This window comes from Coenobita brevimanus, chromosome 102 (genome assembly GCF_032717465.1).
Source record: "Coenobita brevimanus isolate Jiangsu-jjx chromosome 102, ASM3271746v2, whole genome shotgun sequence".
NCBI lineage: Eukaryota > Metazoa > Arthropoda > Malacostraca > Decapoda > Coenobitidae > Coenobita > Coenobita brevimanus.
In genome coordinates this window covers 5,599,617-5,624,715 of record NC_137055.1, presented here as the reverse complement: position 1 = coordinate 5,624,715, position 25,099 = coordinate 5,599,617, and positions in this window count along the sequence as shown.

Genomic DNA, 25,099 nt, shown 5'->3' with positions numbered 1-25,099 from the left:
TAACTAGCTGATCAGACCAAATGCGAGAGAATATCCCCTCAGGGCTGCGTCATCATATATTCATTCACAATTTCTCTCCATTTATTTCTGTCACGCACAGCCACTCTTCCTTGCTCAACAGACATTTCTCTCGCATCCAGTGCTCTCTTCACACTGTCCATCCATCCTATTTGCGGTTTCCCTCTCAGCCTTACACCTCTCACATCAGATCTAGTTATTATTTTCACCAATCGCTCATTATCCATTCTCTCCATATGCCCAAACCATCGCAACACCCTCTGCTTAACTCTACCAGCCATCTCCCGAAAAACTCCAGTTCTCCTTCCCACAACATCATTTAGCACTCGATCCATACATGTCACTCCACACATACTCCTCAGACACCTCATCTCCAGTACATTCAAACTTTTCCTCTCTGCTACATCCATATTCCATGTTTCAGCCCCATATAAAGCAGTCGGTACCACAACACCCTCATATAGCCTTCTCTTTACATCCATTCTAAGTGAACGACATCTAAACACTTTTTTCATTCCTCCCAGCACCTTACCTACTTCATTCATTCTAAACTTCACTTCTGCACCTATTCTTCCATCCACAGCAACATGTGACCCTAATTATTTAAAACACGCTACCTCCTCAAGCAGCTCACCATTCAAAACTATACTCATCCCCCTACCATCTACCAACCTCGTACACTTTCATCACTTTACTCTTATTCTCATTTACCTTCAATTTCCTCCTTTCACACACTCTTCCAAACTCCTCTACCAACTGTCTCAATCTCTCCTCTGAATTATCTACCAGTGCAGTATCATCTGCAAACAGCAGCTACTTCAGATTCCACTCTCCACCATCAACATTCACCAGACTCAGCCCTCCACCTAAAACTCTTGCATTCACCTCCCTTACAACACCTTCCATATAAATATTAAACAACCAAGGAGACATCACACATCCCTGTCGCAGCCCCACTCTCACGGAAAACCAATCACTCACAGCATTTCCCACTCTTACACAAGCTCTACTATTTACATAAAAACTTTTCATCCCTTTTAGTAACCTACTATCAAGTCCATACAATCTTAAAACAGTCCACAAAGCCTCACTATCAGTTCTATCATACGCTATCTCTAAATCCATGAATGCCCAAAACACATCCTTGCCTTTCTCTAAATACTTTTCACACAACTGTCTCACAGCGAACATCTGATATATATATATATATATATATATATATATATATATATATATATATATATATATATATATATATATATATATATATATATATATATATGTTGGCGCAGGAGGGGTACGATGATATCTGAAATGATCAATACAGCTTGTGCAGTATTTGGAAAATTAATTATCATGTGAATATGCATCCAGTAACAATATCAACCATAAATTGTCATATGGACCCTATCTGTCACATACTTATGTAAGCATGTTTGACAGCAAGGGGCAAAAATCATCAAACATTTCTAGAGTCCATCGTCCGTGGCGTAATAGTGTTTCGGGACAAAGGTGCACCGATACTTTTTTTAACGTGTGCACATAATGAGCATGCTAAGGCAACACACACACACACACACACACACACACACACACACACACACACACACACACACACACACACTCTCTCTCTCTCTCTCTCTCTCTCTCTCTCTCTCTCTCTCTCACATACATACCATAAAAGATGAATAAATAAATGACGTCACAAGCAAAATATGAGTAAGAAGAACATGGATTTAACTGTAACAGATGAAAGTACGAGTTTAATACAAATCATTCTAAGTTCCTTTCATGCCTCTTGCTAGAGTCCATGCGAAACGCCAGAAACACTACAAATATATAACTTCCATTTTCTACCTCTATGTTAATTTACCATTTTCCCCAGTTTAGGTTATACAAATATTTCTATGGAAATTGCTATGCTATTCTGGAGCGCCTCCCGGACTTACAAAGAGAATTTCCAGTAAGAGAAATTCAGTCGTACAAATTCTGAGAAGCAAAGGAGAATCGTGCATGGTGGACAACAGACTAAATTAACAGTTGAAATACAAACGTGGACACGGTAGGGTTATGTTGGGAAGGCATGCAATTAGCCTTCAGCCAGGGTCACAATTTTGCTTATCATTCCACTATGTCTAACTCACACTTAATGTCTGTCACTTTTCTTCTGTATCAGTATATCAGGCAGAAAATCTAAGACTAGAGAAACACACAAGTACCTGGAACCATGCCTGTCTCAGCTCAGAACTGCCTAAAGACAGTGATTAACAGACGAGATGAAGTATTAGGCAAACACTGTCCCTGAATACATTATTCCATCCATATTCTCGCGGACATAGATGATTTCTAAAGGCTTTCTCCTTAGCTCTATACTAAGCATGTTCCACCACATAGTTATTAACCCTTTACAGTCCAACGTTCCCATTTTGGGAACATTTTTAAAAAATTCTCCAAAAATATTAATAATTTGAAACTTATTCTTTTTTCATGTTAAACATAACATTTAATGTCTAGACAACTATTGTAATGCATAATGTAGTAGGGTTCTTCATATTACACATATAATAATGTTGAATGTTTACCTTGAATTTTCATAAAATAGAATGACTTCAATTTTTTTTTTTCAAAATAAAAGAAGTGCTATAGATAATTGTTTTTTTTTTCATAATCTATGTCCTAAATGATTATTCTTCACTAACAAATTTTATCCCATATGATTCTTTATATATATATATATCACTGTGAGTGTTTTTGTAAAATGTTCCCAAAATGGGAACGTTGGACAGTTAGGTATGCTGGATACCCTGATTTTCTCATCCGCATGTTTGATCGTGTTTGGCTAATCTCAGGCGTTTCTTGCAACAGGATCAAATCTGTAGAGATTGGAGCAGTGTAACAGCAAGTTGCTGTGTATACAATAGTCAGTGTTCAATCACTTTTCTGGAGAGACAGACATATCATTACGAGCAGGAACGCATATCAATGGACGCTGTACACTTTTACAGGTGTGTCCATTTATTTCCTTTACAATTCCTATGCAAATGTATATGCATATGTATTTAGTCAAATATGTATTTTGTCAAATATTATGATATTGCAGTATATAATGCAGTATATGGCCAGTGAAAAGACGCCTATGGTGCAAATCTAATACTTTTCTTAGTAAGCTACACATTGCGTAACAAGATGAATGCTGTATATACTAATCTAATTATTTTTCTTATTTTCTAGGGTGAGCGCCCCAAGACAGAGTTTTCGATTTCTACGTGAAGCCTCTGAAGCATTGTTCAATCAACTTCTGATGATATTGATGTCGTCGTGCTTCCTCCTTCGACTGGTGATCAACCTGTTGAGAGTGATGAAGAGACCGAAGATGATGCACTCGATATAGATCATATGCCGGATGAGGTTAGCGGAGAGTTGGAAGTACATGACAATGCTGCAGAAGAAGGGGAAGCAGAAGAGATTGAAAGCATCAACGAGACTAGGGAAAAAGGAAGATGGCGTAAAAGGGAAAATCTGTCCTTTGGTCCTCACTCTGTTCCTTCAGGTAGTGGTGAAGTACATCTAGGAAAAGGAATGTTTGAAATTTATAAACTTTTCTTCACAGATGAGATGATCAGTCATCTGTCAGAACAGACAAACCTGTATGCTCAACGAGACAAAAATAACAAAGATTTCAGTGTGGATGATGAAGACCTGACCAAGTTTCTCGGTTTACTGCCAATAAGTGGATATCACAGTGTCCCCTCGGAAAATGACTATTGGTCAACGAGTGAAGACTTAGAGATTCCTATATTTGCAAAAACTATGAGTAGTGAAAGGTTCAAATCTATCAAGAGACACTTTCATGTGGCTGATAATAATAATTTGGAGAAATCAAAGGTGGCCAAGATTCTACCCTTGCTTCACATGCTCCGTGATAATAGTCAGAAACATGGTATTTTTCATGAATATCTAAGCATAGATGAATCAATGGTTCCGTACCATGGACATCACTCTGCTAAGCAATTCATAAGAAACAAACCAGTCAGATTTGGTTACAAGATGTGGATGATGTGCAGTGCAGATGGTTACCCCTATAACTTTTCGATCTACTGTGGCAAAGATGAAAGTAGAAAGCTACCTGTGGGTTCTCAAGTGGTAATGGACATGTTACAACCTATTGTGAATAAGGATAATCATGTTGTATTTTTTGACAACTTTTTTACCAGTCATGCATTGATGGTTGAACTTGCACAAAAAGGATTTCGAGCCTGTGGAACTATCAGCGACAACCGCACAGGAAGTTGCCCTCTAGTGTCTAAGATGGATATTGGGAAGGCAGAGAGAGGGTCATATGATTCCAGGGCAGATGATACAGTCGTATGTGCTAGGTGGAATGATAACAGCGTTGTCACAATTGCTAGTTATTATTACGGAGTCAGTCCAGTCCAGAAGGTAACCAGATGGGTGAAAAAGGAAGGGAAGAAAACCGTGTCTCAGCCATATCTGATCAGTAAGTATAATAAAGGCATGGGTGGGGTTGATGTATGTGACAAAATGCTCTCAAGCTACAGGCCAAGACTAAGGTCCAAGAAATGGTGGTGGAACCTTTTCGCTCAACTGCTGAATCTTTCCATTGTAGCTAGCTTCAGATTTTACCAGCATGTAAATCCTCAAAGTCAGGCAACCCATAAAGATTTTAGGCGTGAAATAGCTCGAACTCTTGTAAGGGTTCAGACATCTAGAAAACGAGGAGGAGGGCCAACACCAACTGTGCCAAAGGCAGTAAGATATGATGAAATAAACCACTTTCTTCAGCAATGCTCACAAGGAAGATGCTATGTATGCAAGAAAAACACACGTCTGCACTGCATCAAGTGCGAAAAAAAGACTTCACAAGGAATGCAGTGTCGCATTTCATAAGAAAAGAACATGAGTCGACAAATGAATGACATGAACATGAAAGCGTTGACGAGAACATGAGAGCACATACATTTTCGCTATCAAAATTCACCTGATTTCATGAAAATTGTAATATATTTTGCTATATGGATGGTTTTTTGTATGTATTCTTAAAAAAAAAGGTTTTAGTTTGTAAATTTTCCCAAGTAAAATGTAAAAAATTTGTAAAACAGATTTTACACCATAAATGTATCCCCTAAGTGCCCAACGTTCCCATTTTGGGAACATAAAAAAACAAAAATATATATATGTATAAAAACAAAATTTGGTTCAATATCATAAAATGGATATAAACTAATCGGTTTTTGCATATTTGTGTATATTTTTGAATTCCTTCATGGTGCGGTCACTAAAGGGTTAATGATTGCCGAGGCCCTTCCGCCAGAAAACGATTTTGTTCACTTCATTAATGTTACCGTCAGGAGATTTGAGTCAGTGTACGTGAGATCTTTTGCAACTACTAAAGGAGGAAATGATGGCCGTATGTAACTCATCTTGTTCGTTAAGAAGAAAAAAAAAATCCTTAGTGCTGCGTAAAATTGGCCGAATATAACAAAATTAAGTTATGCAGTACGTAAATGTAGTTAAGATTATATGAAAATAGTGTGCATCAATAAAATTAATGACGATATTTAAAGAAGGTGTAACAGAATAATAAATGGCCTTGGAACAGGTGAGATGAAATCTCTTAAACCACTGAGAATATGATCCATAGAGAAACGCTGGTATGGTGACGTACGAAAGGCAGGTTGGGTGATGCAGGCGGCTTTCTGGGTGATGGTTTAAAAAGGTGAATGGGAGGGATGGACGGTGAAGTTAATAGAACCTGGCAGTATATTAGAAAAAAAAGTGAGTCTGCTAAACTTGCCTTTTTCAGGGAGAAATAAACAAGACAGAAGGTCAAACGTAAAGATTGGTTGTTTCGAAATGCCTGGACACACTGAGCTTAAAAAGCTGAAGGTCAGAAGAGGCAATGGGAAAGACTAATTGAGGAAACCTGTTCCATTGCTGACCAGCGTGATGAAAATACTGAGTGATTGTGATGCAGGAATATAAGCTAACTAAAATAGGATGGTGTAGATAGCCTACCCTTATTTATTTATTTATTTTATTTATTATTTCTTTGTGCCTTTGAAATGCTCCTTGAACCTTTCAGATGTTTTATAGGTGGACAGAGTTAATTTTTCTGAGTCACATTAGTTAGTTATATAATCGGAATAAAACAAGCGTAACATAACTATGCAGCCCTATTTCATTACAGGCAACTATTAAACCTAGAGGATCACATCAAACCCATAAAATACCATTGTCAGCGGTACAACGATTTCTGTAACAATACCCACTTAGTCCTAAACCGTTTTCTGTAACCTGACGTTTCCGGTTGTAAACGTTTTTTTTTTTAAACCTCCTCTATCCACCTCCTCCTTATCATCAGTCCCCTAGAAAAGTGTGTGGTTGTCACGTTCCTGGCGCACGCAATCAAATTAGATTTTTATTTTTTGCACGTCGTAGTAATAAATTTATCGCACGCTATTTTCTCACTACATTAGGTTACAACTTCTTAGAGGCTGGCAGACTGGATATACGTTAAACATGATGTTGCAATCTGAAACAACTAAAAGTTATATATATATATATATATATATATATATATATATATATATATATATATATATATATATATATATATATATATATATATATATATATATATATATATATATATATATATAAAGTAACCATGGATGTGTGTCATATTCGGCTGCATTTCTCTTTGTTTACTGACACTAGTACTTAGCTCTTACTTTTTTTTCATTCTGAGGATGTTTCTTATACAAAATTAAATGACGGACATCGTTTATAAAACTGTGCTTGATGTGGAATAAAACTGGCCGGCGGTTTGAAGGATAAAGATATTATCCAGTGATGAGTGACATGAACAAAGGCACTGGATTATTCTCTTCTTTTGCATAGTCCAAAGTTGCCATCTCTCCTTCATGAATACTGAGTTGTAACAATAAATTACATTAAGGTGACACTCGTATGTGTGTGCTCATCACAAAGAAGTGGTAGGTCATAATGTTGTCATTTTCTGTTACTGAACTTGAAACGGGCTGCAAAGGACGAAAATCTAAGCCAAGTTAGGGTCAAGACACTGCAAAAAAGTTGATGGTGAACGACGTGAACGGAAGTAAAGCTCACTAGTTTTGAGCAGTCTGGGGTTTAGTTCAGGTAGTTGGGTTTTCGCACTTATAACTGCTTGAACAGTTACAGTAAAATCTTACCCTCATATTTTAGGAGTTGCAGCCACTAGTTGGAACTCCATGCTCATCTGAACGTAAACCTGTTGGACTGCAGTCTGGAGCTGCCCTTCTTCCGCAGCCTACCATCCTTCTTTCGGGGGAGAGTGAGGGGACTGAGGAACTCCTGTCGGGCATTAGATGCTACCACTTGGAAACGCCTCTCTTCAGCACCTCCCCTCATGTGAAAGGCATATGCAAGGCAGCTGCTACAATATATAACTGTCTATACGCTAGTAAAGTGCGTTTTGTGATCGCGTGACGAGCGGGTAAGTGTTTGTACATACGCCTATCATCATACTTTTTCTTGTTGTAAATTTCCAACATTTCTGGAGAGATAGTTGAACAATAACAGAAGAATAATTGAGGCAAAATATCTACTTCTTCACGTTTTCTCTCTGGATGTGCATATAGGGAGGCGCCATAGCATTTATCACAGGCGTAATATTCATTTTCTCTGCTCGCGACTTGCCGTATCAACGAACTGGGTTGGTAAACGCTTGGCTATCGATCGAATGATAAAACCCAGAAATGGGGCGATTACTTTGCTGATCTCAGCCCCTAACCGTAGAAAAAAAAAACATTCATGTAAAATCATGAGAGTAATATCCGATTTTTAATTGTTAGAATTCATGCAAGAAAACACAGTGTTACAGGAGGAATTCTTTTATAATTAAATTTCATAGTGGAGCATGTCAGTTGAAGCTCTCAGTACATTCTCTTGGAAAGCTGGGATTCCAAGGGTTTCTTTGGTTTCATGAGTAAATATATAGCTAAAACAAAATTTATTGAATGTATTACGTACCTGCGTAAAAAAGTCTCTTCTCTATTTCATAAATGTTATTAGCCTCTGAAAACCATCGCAATCGGGCCGGGTCGTGTCGGGCCGATCATTTCTCAGCTGAAGGTAGAGTAAACAATGCTTTGCTCGCTGTGCTCTCTCGCTGGTAATTAGACCATTCCTAAGTGAGAAAGCACTACCTTGGATTTAATACAGACAGTAAATAGTGTTGCCGAAGTGACGACAAATATGTCAAGTGTAGTGCATAGGAAGACTTCTGGCCATTGGAGAATAAAGTGTCAAGTCCATGCCCACATATACAAAAAAGTAAACAAATGAATAAATAAATGAATAAAAAATCAGATATCATTGGCTCCAGGGTAGAACATGAACCACCAACTCTTTCAGTGTTACAGTTTTTGCACGACATCCATTTCACTGTCACCAGACGACTTTATCCAATTATCTTATTCAAAACCAATACCGAGAGGGTTGATGAAGGCCAAATCTAGCCTCTCTACATCAAAATCTCCCACAAGCTAGGATACAGTCTTGTGGATATTGCCAGAGTACAAGCACCTTCTCTTGCTTCAGTCGCTCAAGGGACTTCCTTTACAAGGTGTGAAGCCAAACACCTCTGCAGAGGACATCACTAAACCAGTTTGAATTTTGAGTTACTGGGCCCCAAATGGCTGTGTCTGCAAAGTTTCGTTAAAAACTTTTACCAGCTTTCAGAGTTTAGTTATAAACATACATACATATATACGCTTTTGTAAGATCAATGAATGCAATACCGGAACATGGCATTTTTTTTTTTTTTTTCATCTGTCAGGCAACAAAGTTCATATCACAGGTACTTCGCTCCTTCTGAAACAAACATTATGTTTCAAGAAGTGTTGACTCAGTCAGATGTTTTGTCATTCTGCATAACATTACCTTAGTAGTACATTGTTAATATTCACAAGCAGGGAGATACCTCTGTTGTTGTCACAGTTTGAGCGATCCCCTTTCTTCTAGGTGGTAACAATATCAAGAATAAGCAATTCAGATGGAATTTGGTGTTGGTTCCAGATATAGTGTGAAATCATGGAGTCACTAATGAAGTAACTGGCCACCCTCTTTGATTAATTCAGACTTTTTGCCATCAGGGCCAGGGCTTTTGTTATTTTTCAGAGACAGACTGGCCTAACCAGTTTCTGCATGAGTAGGTGGGAAATAGAGATCTGCAGCTTGAAAAGCATTTGGGATGTTATCAAGGATATTGTGCTTCACTGGGTTTCTTTGATTCAGCAAATTATTGCAGTGTTATCCCCAACTTTGTAGTACTGGTTGCTTGTCTTTCAGGAGCTGTCCTCTGGCTGATTGAATAGGAGTTTTCTTTTACTTGGTAGGCCCATAGATGGTTTTAATGGACTGCTGAGCCTGTGCTGGGCGTTAATATCAGCCAGTCTTTGCAGCTCTTTCCCTTGCTCATCATTTGTTCTTCATGTCACAATTTTCTCTAGGTTTCACTCCAGAGATTCTGGAATCCAGATTTTATGATTAAGGGGCTAGGATGAGCCAATCAGTTGTTATGTGCTCTATTCTTCTTTGCAAGGTCATGCATTTTTTCAACATTTTCATCAAACCAGTCTTTGTGGTGGCAAGTGGAGAAGCCTAGGAGTTCTTTTGTCATGCTTTGAAGCAGTGTCTTAGCCCACCGAGTGCTGGAGCTGTACATGTACGGTGGTGCCTACATCTGTGGACAGTGACGGAACCGTACATGTATGGTCTGCATTTGCAACCGGTGTAAACACGCGAATTTTCAAATTTGGTGGGAGATGACTGGCATGGACATGGACACATCCTTCCCGCAACTGTAAATACTTCCTATATCATCTATTTACGCAGCAAGAGTGTCCTTGGCTCGAACAGCATAGTTACCGATGAAGAAAACAAAGATCTACCTCAACTCAATGGGTGTTGGGGGGGGGAAGTTGCCAATAAAGTCTATGGGCGTCACTCCGAAGTTTTCAGCTGCCTGCTCAAGGAGAATCGACCTCAAAATCGACCTAAATGGCTTCTGTGAGTACTTTTATGGTTGTTCTCCAAGTTTTCTCATCATTTCTAACCTGTCTAGCAAAAAAAAAAAAAAAAAGTCGAAAATTGGCTGGCACCACAGCTCCGTGAGGGTCCAAAGTCTGCTGGCACACGGCAGGTTAATGTTCAGCCACTCAGCATCTACGTTTGTTGCATTATTGTTCAGGTCAGTTGGTGGACACTGAGTGAGCATGTCTCTAATAGTGCTGCTAAAGGCGTTGCAAGTTCCTGTACCCTTTAAAATGCAAGTTTAGTTTCTTGGAGGATGGTCTATGGTGCAATTTGGTGAGTAAAAAGTTATGGTCTGTTAAACAGACAGCACCTCTTATAGCTTAGTTTATAAAAACCTGTCTTCTGTCTCGCTGCCTTACAATGACATTGTCAATAAGGTGGCAATATCTAGATCGTGGGTGTATCCATGTGGTCTTGTGTTTATTCTTCAGTTGAAAAGAATGGTGTTGGTGATGACCAGACTGTGTTCTGAGCATCAGGGAAGCCATCTAAGCACATTGGTGTTCATGTTAACAACAATATAGCAGCCAATAATGCCTTGCCAGAACTGACTATCAATTCCTACTCGGGCATTAAAATCTCCAAGCAGGATGAGTTTGCCATCATGTGGTATTGAATAAATGGTAGCATCTAGAGATACACAAAAGAAATCTTTGGTGGTGATGTCAGAGTTAAGTCTTGGGGAATAGGCAGTGATGAGTGTTGCATATTAGCCTTTAGAAAGTGGTATGTGCCAGGACATCAGCTTCTTTGATATACCCACAGGTGATTCTTGGATATTCTGGCGTAGGTTGCTTCAGACTGCAAAACCAGTATCAAATGTATCATGGTCTCTTTTTAAATTTTCTGGGTATCACCTCCACAAATAGGTATATCTTTCTCCTCCTTCTGTTAGGGTGCCCTCTTCAGTTCATTAGCAGTAAGTTATATTGCGTGGTCGTGTGTCTTGGTCAGTATCAAGCAAGGTTCGTATATTCCAGGTGCAAGAGTCATAGTGAGTTTTTCGTTTTTTCAACAGCACTGTGGGATACTTTCACAGATGCAGTTATCGGCCGAGGTGGTGCTAGGCAGCAGATATTTAGGTTATCTTTTCCAAACCTTTCCTCATCAGGGTAAGTAATTGGTCTTCCGTTTGTGGCTGCTTAGTAGCACTGGATGCTGCTGAAGGCATAACCAGCTTTTACGCCATCATGTTAGCGACTTCTGTGTCAGTGTCGCTAGCAACTTCCAACTACATCGGTGACCTGTCACAGCCACTCAGTCCTGTCACAATAGGTCTTTTAATTTTGATGAAAGGATGATATGGGAGGTGAGTATATCAGTGGGCTTGTTCAGTGAATGGATTTAGTGTGATGGTGAGGTTGCTCAGTCCTTACCACCACATGACTTGGCCATTCTCAGCCTGTGTTTATGGCATGAATAATCATGACGATCATTTACCGATAAGAGTTGCAGGCCTTCCATGGGACTCCACTCATGGATATTTCGTTCGGGGTTTACTTCCGTAGCCTAGACTTATCCAAGGGTAATTCACAAGGCAGTGGACCTGGGAACACTTAGTCTGAACTCTCACTGATGATTCCTCCAGCATGGGTAACCCTGTTCTTCTTGCTGAGTCCGTGGGGATCTCCCTCCAGCTGCTACGGCCCATTAGATTTACGGGGCATGCAAACCCCCCACTGTACAAACTGAAAAAAAATGTCATTAATAATTCTACCCATTACACCGTAATATCCGATGCTTTTATACATCTTTACCATGATGTTGTGTATCTTTGCATCGATTAAGTATTTACTGTTTTTCAGTTCAACGATGACACTTGAGACTAATATATTACCAATGAGTTCCTATATATTTTATATTTATCTACACTACTAAAGTGAAATATCATACAATAGGTAGTTTAAAAGTTTTCTCAAAAGGGTCTCTAAGGGGAGGTTGAGCACTTTGTGAGGGGAGAACGAGAAACTCTGTCATCTCTGTTTACAGTGTCCTCCAGCCTGGAGCATTTTCTTCTCCGAGTCCCATATGAGTTAGGGCTTCGACTTGTAATCCCCTAACAGGTATTTTGTTTGTATTAGACCTATACTAGTAATATTTTGAAAGTGAAATCTGTCCTGAAAATTGTGAGGTGTGAGAAGAGTACGGAACAGTTGTGTGCAGAGGAGGGCAGAAACAGATGTGTCAGCAGTTTGACGCCCCGGGATACAATTAGAGATTCACAACCCTGATGCTAAAACTGTTTTGTAATTATAAAATAAGGTGATGAATTCTTATCCTGTGCAGTGTCACCCTAACAACTAAAGGTTAGGGTGGTCAAAGGGCAGATGCATTATCTAATTCCTTGAAATTCTCCTATGAAAATTTCTTTTTCACATTTTAGTATAATACTTTCATCTTGTTAATTCACGTAAAACTACTTGAAACTGTTTTAAACTATCAGGGGAGCAAGTCTGGGTGTAAGTCTGAGAGTGAACTTCAGCCAAGTCTGGCATAGTATTTTACTTCTGAGACTGGATCCTGAATGGCCATAGTCTGGTTTACGAGTATTTATCATGCCTTGTCCAGACCTGGAACTAGTCCAGTCTTCCTGGTGTCATCTAGTATGTATGAAGAGGCAGTACATTAATAAAGGACCACCGTCCATAGTAAGATGCTTCGTCGACATCCGGGATGACCATACTTTCCTTCCCAGAAAATTCAATTGAACATCCACACCAGAGCCAAGAATTTAGATGTCTCATAAATTGAAGGGTGAATGCTACTATGTAAGTCGTGGTCATAAATAATCACCTATCATCCAGTACCCCGTGCCTCAGGCTGGCTCCTTTATGCGCGGCAAGTCACAGTGGAATAATAGGGGCTGAGAGGGAGGAGCCAGACAGAGAAGGAGAGGTGGGTGGGGGGACGAATGATAGTGCTATGTGGAGTGAAGGAGGGGAGGGACGGTAGGTAGGGGAGGGAGAATGAAATGCGAAATGGTCACATTATTTGTCTATTTCCTTTCATTCAGGGCATGATATAACGGAATTAATTTTCGGTCGATAATGCTGCATTACATCTTGTATAATGGCGTTAGATAACAAGCTTTAGATAGGAGGTGATATCAATTGCTGGCTCGTGAGAGAAATATCCTAACGTGGCAGATCAAACATTAGTGCAAAGCCATCAAGACCGTGTGGGCCCAAATTGTGAACGCGTGGGAGCCACAGAACAAGAGGACACAGGCCCTCCTCCAACAGCACGACACGGACGAGTAAGAACTGCTCAGACGAAACCAGCAGACCATCAACAACATTGTTTCCTCACTGCCGCAAAGACTGCAAGAGGTTATTAAGAGGCAGGAGGCCACTGAACTACTTACCTCTTACTAAAGTTTTCCTTGTTGTTTTGGGTTTACCAACGTCAGTAAACACTGACATAGATATATTTTGGGAGCTGGGGTAGGATTGTGTTTTATTTCCTTCTAACATTTTATGAGAGATGTCGTAATTATATCCACTCATGTGCCCAGACATTAAATTTACTTATCTTTTATGCACAATTATCTTAAATAGCCTTTTCATAAAGAGATGCCATAAAATAGTTGACGTGATGGTGACTGCATAGAGGGAGAGTATACCGAGAGGATGATCATATTTACTGCGGACACAGCTATGTCAAAGGGTGCATATAATATTTAGTTCCAAAATTAATTACAGGTAAGGGTAAAGGACGTTCCTTAACCCGTGGATTGCGAGCCACAGCTCAGGTTGGCTAGTGTCGCGTTGCAAGCCACAGCTCAGGTTGGCTAGTGTCGCGTTGCAAGCCACAGCTCAGGCTGTGCTGGCCGTGCATCTCCGTAAACAACTCGACCCCTACGCAAACTTACGCATGGAGCTACACAAAGACGGAGAGAGAGAGATTTTTTTTTTCTTTTCGACAGATGATGCCCTGGATGTTTATCTTCAAGTTCATAATAAACAAAAAAAAAAGATTTTTTTTTTTCATTTTTTTCACTACTCCCGTACGTAAACTTACGCATGGCCCTACGCAAAGACGGAATGATAAAGATTTTTTTTTATCGGATGACGCCCTGGATGTTTATCTTCAAGTTTAAAATAAACAAAAACTAAAAAAGTCAAAGCCATCCAGATTCCATTCTGCGTCCGAAGTCAAAATACACGGATAAACACAAATAACAAGCTCTGTACTAATGCTTGATCTGTCACGTCAGTATATTTCTCATACGAGCCAGCCCTTGATATCACCATCAATCTAAAGCTTGGTATCTGACGCCGCTATACAAAGTGTAATGCAGCAGTTTCTACCGTATATTGAATCCTTTATATCATGCCCTGAATGAAAGAAAATAGACAAATATTATGACCACGACTTACTTCCCTCCCTTCCCTCCCTCTCTCCACCCCCACACCATCACTTGTCCCCCACCCGCTTTCCCTTCTCTCTCTGGCCCCTCCCTCTCGGCCCCTCTTGCTCCTCTGTGACTTGCCGCGCATAAAGGAGCCAGTTTGAGGCACGGGGTACTGGAGGATAGGTGATTATTTATGACCACGACTGTATATCTTGTACCCTTCTTCAAGTTATCGTGTGAACACCTATTTCCATTAAGTCCATTTATTCGTTCTGAGATGTTCCACGAATAGTTCCACAGAAATTTCATATATTGTATTCATAAGCTCTTTATTCAAATGTAATGGTCACTTATTCTGAAAGTGGATGTTTTCGGCCTATACACCACCACGACAAGATGGTTCTCGTGGGGGTACACACACACACACACACACACACACACACACACACACACACACACACACACACACACACACACACACACACACACACACTACCGTCCTTTTGAACCAGTACACTCCTCATCCCCTCCCGAACACAACGGATTTTTCCTCGCCACAGCCATCTCTCTCTCTCTCTCTCTCTCTCTCTCTCTCTCTCTCTCTCTCTCTCTCTCTCTCTCCCTGCAGATACACTCACAGAGAAGAATACAACCTAAATTTTCCCGTTTCGTTCCGTCTCCACGATTTTTGTCTACTGGTTCCAGGGCCATGTTGTCCATTGCTTGGGAGATTTGGCAAAGTGTGTTCCTTTGTGATTTATTTTACACACTACACCTTGACATCTTCCAATATCTTACTGATGCAGTGAATCCTAGTAATAAGAGAGAGAGAGAGAGAGAGAGAGAGAGAGAGAGAGAGAGAGAGAGAGAGAGAGAAATTGAAAACCAAGCCAGAATGAAAGAAAAAGTGGAAAAGGCAGTAAATAATAATAATAATAATAATAATAATAATAATAAAAAATAATAATAATAACAATCAGGGGTGAATACATACTCTCTTTGTCGACAGAGAGAGAGAGAGAGAGAGAGAGAGAGGAGAGATTGACTGAATAGGAAAACTAGTGTCAGGCAGCAAAGGCCATATGGCACTAAAGAAGAAATCATTGATATCGGTCAGCTAAAGCAATCATATGGAGGACAGCATACGGATACGTGACAAAAAGGATATGAGAGCGGTAACCGAAACGTGGGTGGATTCACCTAGAAGATCAGCAAGTGAATGTGGATGGCGTAAGTTATCAAGAAAAGGGAAAGCACGGTGACGCTCAGCAGAGTATCGAGGGCAGTCCAGTAGGAGATGCTCTACAGTAAGTAGAACCTGACAGTAGGAGCAAAGAGGAGGTACTCCACCAGCCATCAAATAATCATGTGTAAGACGGGTATGGCCTAAACGCAAACGTGCTAACGCTGTCTCCCACCATCTGTTAGGATAGGAGGAAAATGACCTAGGCGAAACAGTGGGCTTAATGGAACGCAGCTTATTATTAGTAACATGGGACCACTCCAATTGCCATCGACGCTTAAGCGACAAAGAGAGAGATGGAAAAGTCACCTACTGGGAGACAGCTGGAGGATAATGTGTCAGACTCTGCTTACCTGGCCAAAAAATCCACCTGCTCATTTCCTGCAATACCAACATGGCTCGAAACCCAACAAAAGGTGACTACTTTCTTCCTGGTAGTAATCCTGTACAACCACTCCTGACTTTTAAGAACAAGTTGGTTGGCTGCGGGAATGGTCTGGAGGCTAAAAAGGGCACTAAGGGAGTCCGTGAAAATAACAAAAGATGAGATCTGTGAAGAAAAAATATATCGAACAGCAATCAAAAGAGCAAATAATTCTGCACTGAAAATACTAGCAACATCAGGGAGACGGGATTGATATGAACTATTGGGAAACAAAACTGCAAAACTTGTGCCACCAGAGGATTTCGAGCCGTCTGTATAAATGGGTGTGGCTGACGAATGACAAGACAAATGGTGATAGAAAAGAGATCGTAGGTGAGACGGGGAGGTAGAGGATTTAGTTGCAGGGAGAACAGAGGAACATATACTTGGGGGTGGAATAAGCCACGGAGGAAACGAACAAAGGTGATATGGAAAAACGCTAGGAGGAGGAAGAGATAAAGAGCGGGACAAATCATCTACTCTATGTAAAAAGGAGTACCGCTGGTAGAAAGGTGTCCGGGATGGATTGGATGGAACGGATGTAGAAAGAATACCGGACGAGGAATGTTGATTAAGTCTGTAATAATAACGAAGGGTCAGTTCATCACGACGATGCGATAAGGAGGGCAAACCAGAATCAGCAAACAAGCTCTGAACAGGAGTGGAACGGAATGCCCCTAAAGCAAGACGAATGCCTTCGTGATGGATTGCATCCAACCTGCGAAGAGAAGACAAACCCAAGAATGTAGTAGTAGGATGATATGGAAGAAAGGTGTCATATAGATATAGTGATGGCTGTGGAATAACACGCCGTCTGGAAAACATCATAGCTCGTGATTTAGATGGCGAAAAGTGGAATCCATGAGAAGTTGCCCAAGTCGACACAAACTCACAGCTGACTGCATACATGGACCGAGACGAGAAGGATCAGCATCAGCAAGGCAATTGCTAAATCATCTACATATAGGGAAGCATGGACTCTAGGAGGAAGAGAAGAGACAATACCATTTATTGTAACAAGGAACAAAGTCGTACTCAGAACACACCCCTGTGGAACGCCCTCCACCTGTGGAAAGGTGGCCGATAAACCGCCAGAAACACGCACACGAAAGGTTCGAACTTTCAAAAAATTGTCGAGAAAAACACCCATATTACTAACTACTCCAAAATGGACTAAAGTACAGAGAATATGATGCTTCCACGAAGTGTCGTATGCTTTCTCAAGATCAAAAAAGACACCGAGAACTGATTGCTTACAACGAAAAGCCTGACGGATATAAGACTCTACCTTCACTAAGGGATCTAAAGTACTACGCCCCTTACGAAACCCATATTGAAAATCGGAAAGGAGATTCTTAGATTCTAAATACCACATCAAACGAGCATTGACCATCCGTTCCAGTAACTTACCAAAGCAGCTGACAAGAGCAATAGGTCTGTAATCCTGTGGAGAGTGACCGGTCCTACCAGGTTTTAAAAAGGGAAGCAAATATGCCGTGCTCCAGGCGTCAGGGAACTCACCATTTGTCCAGATCGTATTATAAAGTGACAGGAGAAAGGATAATGCTGGTCGGGGTAGGTGTTTTATCATTTGGTAATAAATACCATCGGGGCCCTCACAAGTGTTGCCACAAGACTGGATCCCAGACAGAAGCTCGGACATAGAAAATGGGACATTATATGACTTCGCAGATGATAGAGTAAAACACACTGGGGTACGTTCAACCTCGTGTTTATAGTGATGGAACTCCCGAGAGAGATGGACTCCTTTGCTGATCTCACTGAAATGGTCTCCCAGTATATTTGCAACCTTAGAAGGATCAGCAACAGACTCACCATCGACATGAAGTACTGGAGCTGGTGGGGGAGAGTATTTGCCTGAAATTTTGTGAATATGATTCCACAGGACAGTAACCGGCGTGAAAGACGTGACATTGGACTCATAAGACGACCAACTTGCCTTTCTGGCAGCCTTTATTGTCCTACGCAAAATGGCACCAGCCCGTTTAAATGCAAGGAAGGCAGACTGGCGGCCTGGAGTATGCATTTTTCATCGGTACGTTCTCCATCGAGCCCTTTTGATCCGAAGGGCTCTAGTACAATCAGGGGATCACCATGAAACGCATTTGGACGCAAAGGGGCGTGCAGTCTGGGGAATGGATTCCAATGAGGCGGCCAGCACCAAGTCAGTAAAATAGGCAGCTATATCATTCACGCTTGGGGCGGAAGAGGGGACTAAAAGTGAGTGGAAAAATGAAGAGAACTCATCCCATTTCGCACGGTCAAAACGCCAGCGCGGGGGACGAACACGTGAATAGGATGAACTAGTGGGTAAAATGGGAAAGTGATCGCTAACCAAACAGGTATCCAATACAGACCAGGTAAAATCTAAAGACAGAGATGGTGAGCAAAAAGAAATATCAAGACAAGAAAATGTATGAGTGCGAGGATCATGATGTGTAAATGAGCAAGAATTAAGAATGTGGAGAACGTGATTAGACAGAAAAAAAGCAAGTAGGCGGCCTCTAGTAGAAATGGCATTATCACCCCGTAAGGGATGCCTGCAATTGAAGTCGCCCAGTAGCAATATAGGCGGAGGCACAAGTGATAAAAGACGCGAAAGCTCGGGGAAATCTATGGGGAAGGAAGGTGACAAATAGAGTGAAATAACAGTAATCCAGCGATGGAAGAAAACCCTCACTATAGTGCACTTAAGTGACGAAGAAACTGAAGAAGGTTCATGGGGGACTGTACTGTGAATGAGGATCGATGATTCAGAAATCGAAGAAGGCGTACTAATGAAAACATAACCTGAGATTTGAGCAGGAGGGATGGAAAGACGGGTTTCTTGGAGACACACAACCAACGGGCAATACTTGGCAAGGAGGCATCTAAGTTCAAAGCGATTCATATTAAAACTTCGAATGTTCCACTGAAGTACGGAAGCCATAATACTAACAGATAAAATAAAATAAAATCCAATAAAACAAATATAAAAGCACTAAAAAATAAATGTAAAACCAAGGACATCAGAAACTAATTGTGGAACACAATAACCAGGGAGGGGCAATCACAATTCGCGACAGGATAGTATGGGGAAAGGAACAGAATTGGGGGAAGGCAAAATTACTGGAGGAGCGTCATTAGGAACAACAGAAAGGGAGGGAGTTATCGACGGATTAGGGGAGGAAGGAACAGGAGTAGGTGGTAGGGGATCTGGCACTGGATGTACCTCCACACATGTCTGCATGACCCGTGGAGAACACCCCGAAACAACTGGTGTTGAGGGGAGACACAAATTTTGAGTAGAACTTCTGACAGATGATATCCCCATACTAGACTTGGTGGGTCGAGAAACACACACAGGCGGTGAACACTGCCGTTTCAGACTGTTTAGAGAGGGAGGTGTTGTTGTCCGGGAAAAACCAGGTTGCAAGCGAAGGGCAAAGGACGAGGATGAGGTAGGGTGAAAATGAGGGATTCGAGTAGTACCAGAACGGTGGTTAGAAGGTTGTTTACTGGAGTATGAAGCAGGGGAAGGGGGGACATGACGGGGGAGGGCGGAGAGATTGTTTCGGTGGAACAAACAAGGATCGACTGAACGTGGCAGGCTGAGCGTGAACTCCGTTGGTGGCCATAGGCAATTGGCCATCTGTAGACAAAGTCGATGAGGTAGAAGGTGGACAATTCTGGGCAACGGGCGAAGGTGTCGAGGGGACAGTTGTGGCGACAGAGGAAGTCAATGCTGGTACATGTGAAGCTGTACTAGGGGCAGGGGTCGAGGAGCAGGTAGGGGTCCTGACCGACCAACGGATAAGGCCTGCATACGTGGAACAATCATCAAATCCCATACTTCGGACAATCTGGCGGGCCTCCCTAAGTGACATTGGATCACGGGCACGAGTACGAGAAACCTCGCACTCAAATAGGTATGTGGGACAAGAACGTATGTAGGCGGGATGGCCACCTCCACAATTGGGACAACGACATGCAGCAGCAGGGCAGTCTGCTTCAGCATGATCAGGCTGAGCACACAGGGGGCACACAGCCACGGAGCGACACCACTTACTGGGATGGCCATAGCGCCAACATGATCGCCACTGTCGAGGAGAATCAATATACTCTCTCACTGATAACTTAATGCCACCAATAATCACATAGTCAGGGAGAGATCGTGAATCAAACGTGACCTTAGCTATATTAACTGGACGTGTACGGTTTCCTCTCGGTGGAATGGTGTAACATAGGACAGACTGAACATCATGCCCCAACTCCTGAAGGGCGAGTTGGATATGTGACGAACAGTCAGAAAATTCCCTGTCACCTAATCGTACATATGGGGTGACAATGACGGTACCAACAACAGAATTTAGGCATAAATCCCTGGAAGCCGGAATGGGAGCATCAGTGTTATCTAATAAGGTAGTCATGGCATCAGCCTGGGCTTTATTCTGAACAGTAACTATACGAGACCCATCACGTAGGGAACGAAATGTCACATCCTTCACAACATGACGGAGTAAAAGTAGATGGAACTCCAAATCATCTGAGGCTAGAAGAGCATGAGGGGGAATGGTGAAATATTTGGTCCAGTTCTGGGGGTCAAATAACGAAGATGAAAATGAATGACTGGTTTTAGATAAAATGGAAGGACGAATGCGTGAGGAAAAAACAGTAGCAGTGGACTTTGGGTGGTGGAGATTTGAAACAGAGGAGCTCGGTGTCGAGGCAGAGAAGGGTTCGTAAGGCTGTAGAGTGGCAATGTTGGAAGGGTTGGATACAGGGGGAGCAACTGAGACAGTGACGGTGGGTGTAGTATGGTAGTCGGCTGGCATAGTTGATGTAGTTGGTAAGTGTTCAACAAGAGAAGTGTCCATAAGCGGTTCAGAGGTCGTCAACGAATTAGGCATGGGAGGTAGTGGTAAGGGGGCCCCTCCCGAAGCCCCTGCATTCTCTGCTTCGAATGCCAAAATCAGGTCTGACTAAGAGAGGCAGGCAGAGACGTCCGCACCTCGCCAAGGCTCAGTGTGGACTGAGAGAGAGAGAGAGAGAGAGAGAGAGGGGGAGAGGGAGAGAGATTCAAAACCAAGCTGGAATGAAGCAAAAAGTGGAAAAGGCAGTAATAATAATAATAATAATAATAATAATAATAATGATAACAAACACAATATTATGATAATAAAAGTAACAATATCAAAATTAAGGCCTGTCAACTGCATTAAGGTCAGGAAGAGAATAATTTTCTTTCTGCATCCCAATCGTCTCATAAAATACATCCCTCAGTAATCAATATGACATCCATGACTTCATATTACTTGTAGGAGCAAAAGCTCGCCGACTCTTGCCTCACGGCTGAGGTAATAGAAGGTGTTACATGAATTATTTTTATGTGATTGCAATGTGAAATGCACAGCAAAAGAGTATGAAAAGGAAGGACTCTTCGCCGTCTGGGGAGGAATGAGAAATATGGAAGAGAGGACACATCGCCGGCAGAGGACTGTCGCGAAACTTTTGCACATGGTTCTACATATGAGTGACCAGCGATAAGGAGGGGCCAACTTTGCCTACTAATCTGACCAGCGCGAGAATTGAACTTTGGGTCATTCATTTGGGAATTAGATACTTGCTACTCCATGTACTGTATCACTGGTTACCTCGACAAATTTGACGCCCTTCTTTTATTTATATACATTATTATATACTCTTGTCCATTTTAACTAGGCCTAAAATCTCATCTCTCCGTCTTGAATGATACCTATAGTAGCAGAATAAAATTAGAATATGATGCTAGCCATAAACCAGTGCTGTATCAAGACTGTAAAGCCGTAGTATTGTCTTATTCTATCATAGAGCTACGGGAAGTACACTGCAAAAGGACGTAGATCTCTACCAAGTTCATGTGAATGAACTATAGGTTTTTTGCATTAACCTGGCCTAGATTTTCGTCCTTTTGAAGCCTATATCCTGTACTTCAGTTGCACACACAAAAAATAGAACTATGTCTCTGCATCCTTTCTATAGCACTTTTCCATGACTATCCTTGTATCCTACTGTCAATACATTAAACTCAGCATTCAGACTAAAGAGAAGACAATTTTAGGCTAAGCTAAAGTACAAGTGGTAAAGTCACATCCAACTCGCCTCACGGCCAGCACCCAAGCACAATGATAATATCCATTCTCGTTGGCCTAGGACTTTGTAATAGTTCTTTCTTAGCTGCTTAGTTTGCATTCTAGAAATAAACAGAGTGATCCGTGTGTTGCGCCCCCCACTCTTGTGTGTTGCGGAGACGGTTCATATCTGCTTTATGAGCATCAAGGACTTTTGGGCTGCCTCTTGACATTACTAATCAAACGTGCAATCGAAGGGAGTAAAAAAAAAAAAAAAAAAGAAGAAAGAAAAGAAAGAAAGCTAAAGAAAAAAGGCAGACACTAAAAAGCATGAAAAGTGTTACGGCAAGGTGAAAATGACGGAAGGTAAAACTCTGGTAACAATTACTCCTCCGTCTCCATAGCACAAGAAAATTGGGCTGTGCAGTATGTGGACCACTCTGTATAATAAGGCAGATTCTTATTAGTGTCCTCTCCCCCTTTCCCTTTCTACGCTCTCTGCCTTCTGTGCCTGGGTGGGATTCTCAAACATACGACGAATTCACTGTCGTCACTTAGATTTATTTTTGCAGTAAGAACAAAAGACATAGGAAGACTCGGCGCGCATCCTTCCGTGTCCTTCCTGTGAAATTTGATAACTTGCGATATTTTTTCCTCTCGTAATTAAAATTAGTTTTTGCAGTAAGGATACGAGAAGGGTATGATCTGCATTCTCACAGCTCATCCTTGGAAAACAATTCACAATTATGACCCAGGGCCGATCATAAAGCTTTTTGTGAGTCCTGGCCCTGGTTACCACATGCAGTACTAATTATTCTGGTAAATCTCCGTCACCTTTCCCACGATTATCACCACATTATTCCCTGTTGATAATTTCCCCACCACTACTATATTTTGACAAATTAACTTGGCCGAAAATTATCATTTTTCCGATTTAAATGCTGATCTGATGATGGTCATGGAGAATCACTGCGGAAAGGATAGACCTACAGGAACTATCATGCAAAAGAACGAAAGCCTCCGACCAGTTAAGATGAACGAAAAACGATGATGTTAAAATGCTGTTGCCATTCTTAGTCACCACCGCATCATCCCATTAACCTGCTCGTTACAGCAACGAGTTAATTCACCGCCCCACGAGTTAATTCAGTGAAAGGAGACACCTCTCCTTTTCTGCTTTTACTCTAACCTGTCCTTAAACTGCAATCTGCCCAGCTTGATTGCTGCGATCTTGAAATACATTAAGACCAAAATATTATGTTTGTCATGAAGAAGCGCAATGGGAAGGTTGTAGAGTTGTAGCACTGCCATTTTCTGCCACTGAACTACGGTAACAAGCCGCAAAAGAACAAAAACCTAGGCCAAGTTAATATGAAAAATCCATAATGAAGGAGACTGAAACAATCGCCATTACCCCATCAACCAGTATGATAACTTTTGACCCGCTGTATTGTTGACACCACAGATATGTTTATTCAGCTTAGGAGAGACTCATCATTATGAAAAGATTAGAAAGTGTCTCCATTAGCCTTTTTAAAATGAGGATGCTTGATTAAAAATTATTCTTGGTACCGCAGGTGTATTTTGTTTTGCCTGGATTAGTATTTTTTTTTTTTTTCACCAGCACTGAGTACGTCAAGTTAGGTAGATTAAGATAGGATTGGTTAGGTTGGGCTAGGTTTTCTTTTGTATGGATGAGTTCGGTTCGGTTAGGCTTGGTTAGTTTACGGTAAGGGAGGGTAGGTTAGGTTCGGTTCAGTTCGGTTAGGTTAGATTAAGCTCTGTTCACTTTGGTTATGTTAGGTTCGGTTACAAACACCAACCATCACACCGCTTCCACACGACTGACTGCCCGGCTTCAGAGAACACAGAAGTTTGTGGGTGTTGTGGTGAAGGCCGGGAAGGTGTTTGATCACGTGTGGCGTGTGGGAACCATTGCACACCCTCTCACCGCCACACGAGCCGCCTGCACACCTTCCAGTATTTGCACAGGAAATGGAAACCCGTCCACTCCACCGCTCATACCCTTAAGCCTAACCGAACTTGGGCAGAAAAAAAAAAAAAAAAAAGTAAGAGAAGAAAGAATACAAATGCAAATATTATTCCGTTTCATTTTAAGAAAAAAAAGAAGCCAGTCATAAAGGAAAGTATAAAACCAGCATTTTTATTCGTATATCTGAAGAAAAAAAAAAAGTCCCATAAAAATTGTTCGAGGATGCAACATGTAATAACTTGGTTAGCAAGATATCTGTTGTAAATGAAAAAAAAAAAAAACATTAAATCAATATTTAAACAGCAGCTCCGATAAAAAATGTTTGTGTATGTAACATGTAGTCCAGTGGTTAAGTTCATGCTGTTGTGGCTCCTTCAATGAAAACGTTAAGGGCATATTCTAAGTGACTTACTGTAGTAGCAATCGTAAATTTTTTAAAAAGATATTTTAATCCGATTTCACTTTGATAAGTGTCCAAGGTCACTTGGAATACAACCCTGAGTGGAGGCATTACATGGTGGAGTCGCACATCGAGGACTTGTCATCTGTATGTGTGTGATTATGCATATGCCTCAGCTAGATTATCTACAGCTGCATGCCAGTATAATAGAATTCTTGATGGAGTGATAACCTATGGAAATCCTGGTCGTTTCCTGCCACTGAAGGGGTAGGAGACAGGACACACATTACACTGTGATCAGTTTAATATAGCACGCATAGTCTAGCAGCGTGTGAAGTCATGAGGTGGCAACCCATAACATAATTACACGTACATATGTACAGCAAAACACTGACTGAACTCATAATACACTGTGACTGGGAGTGGGACAGAGCGAAC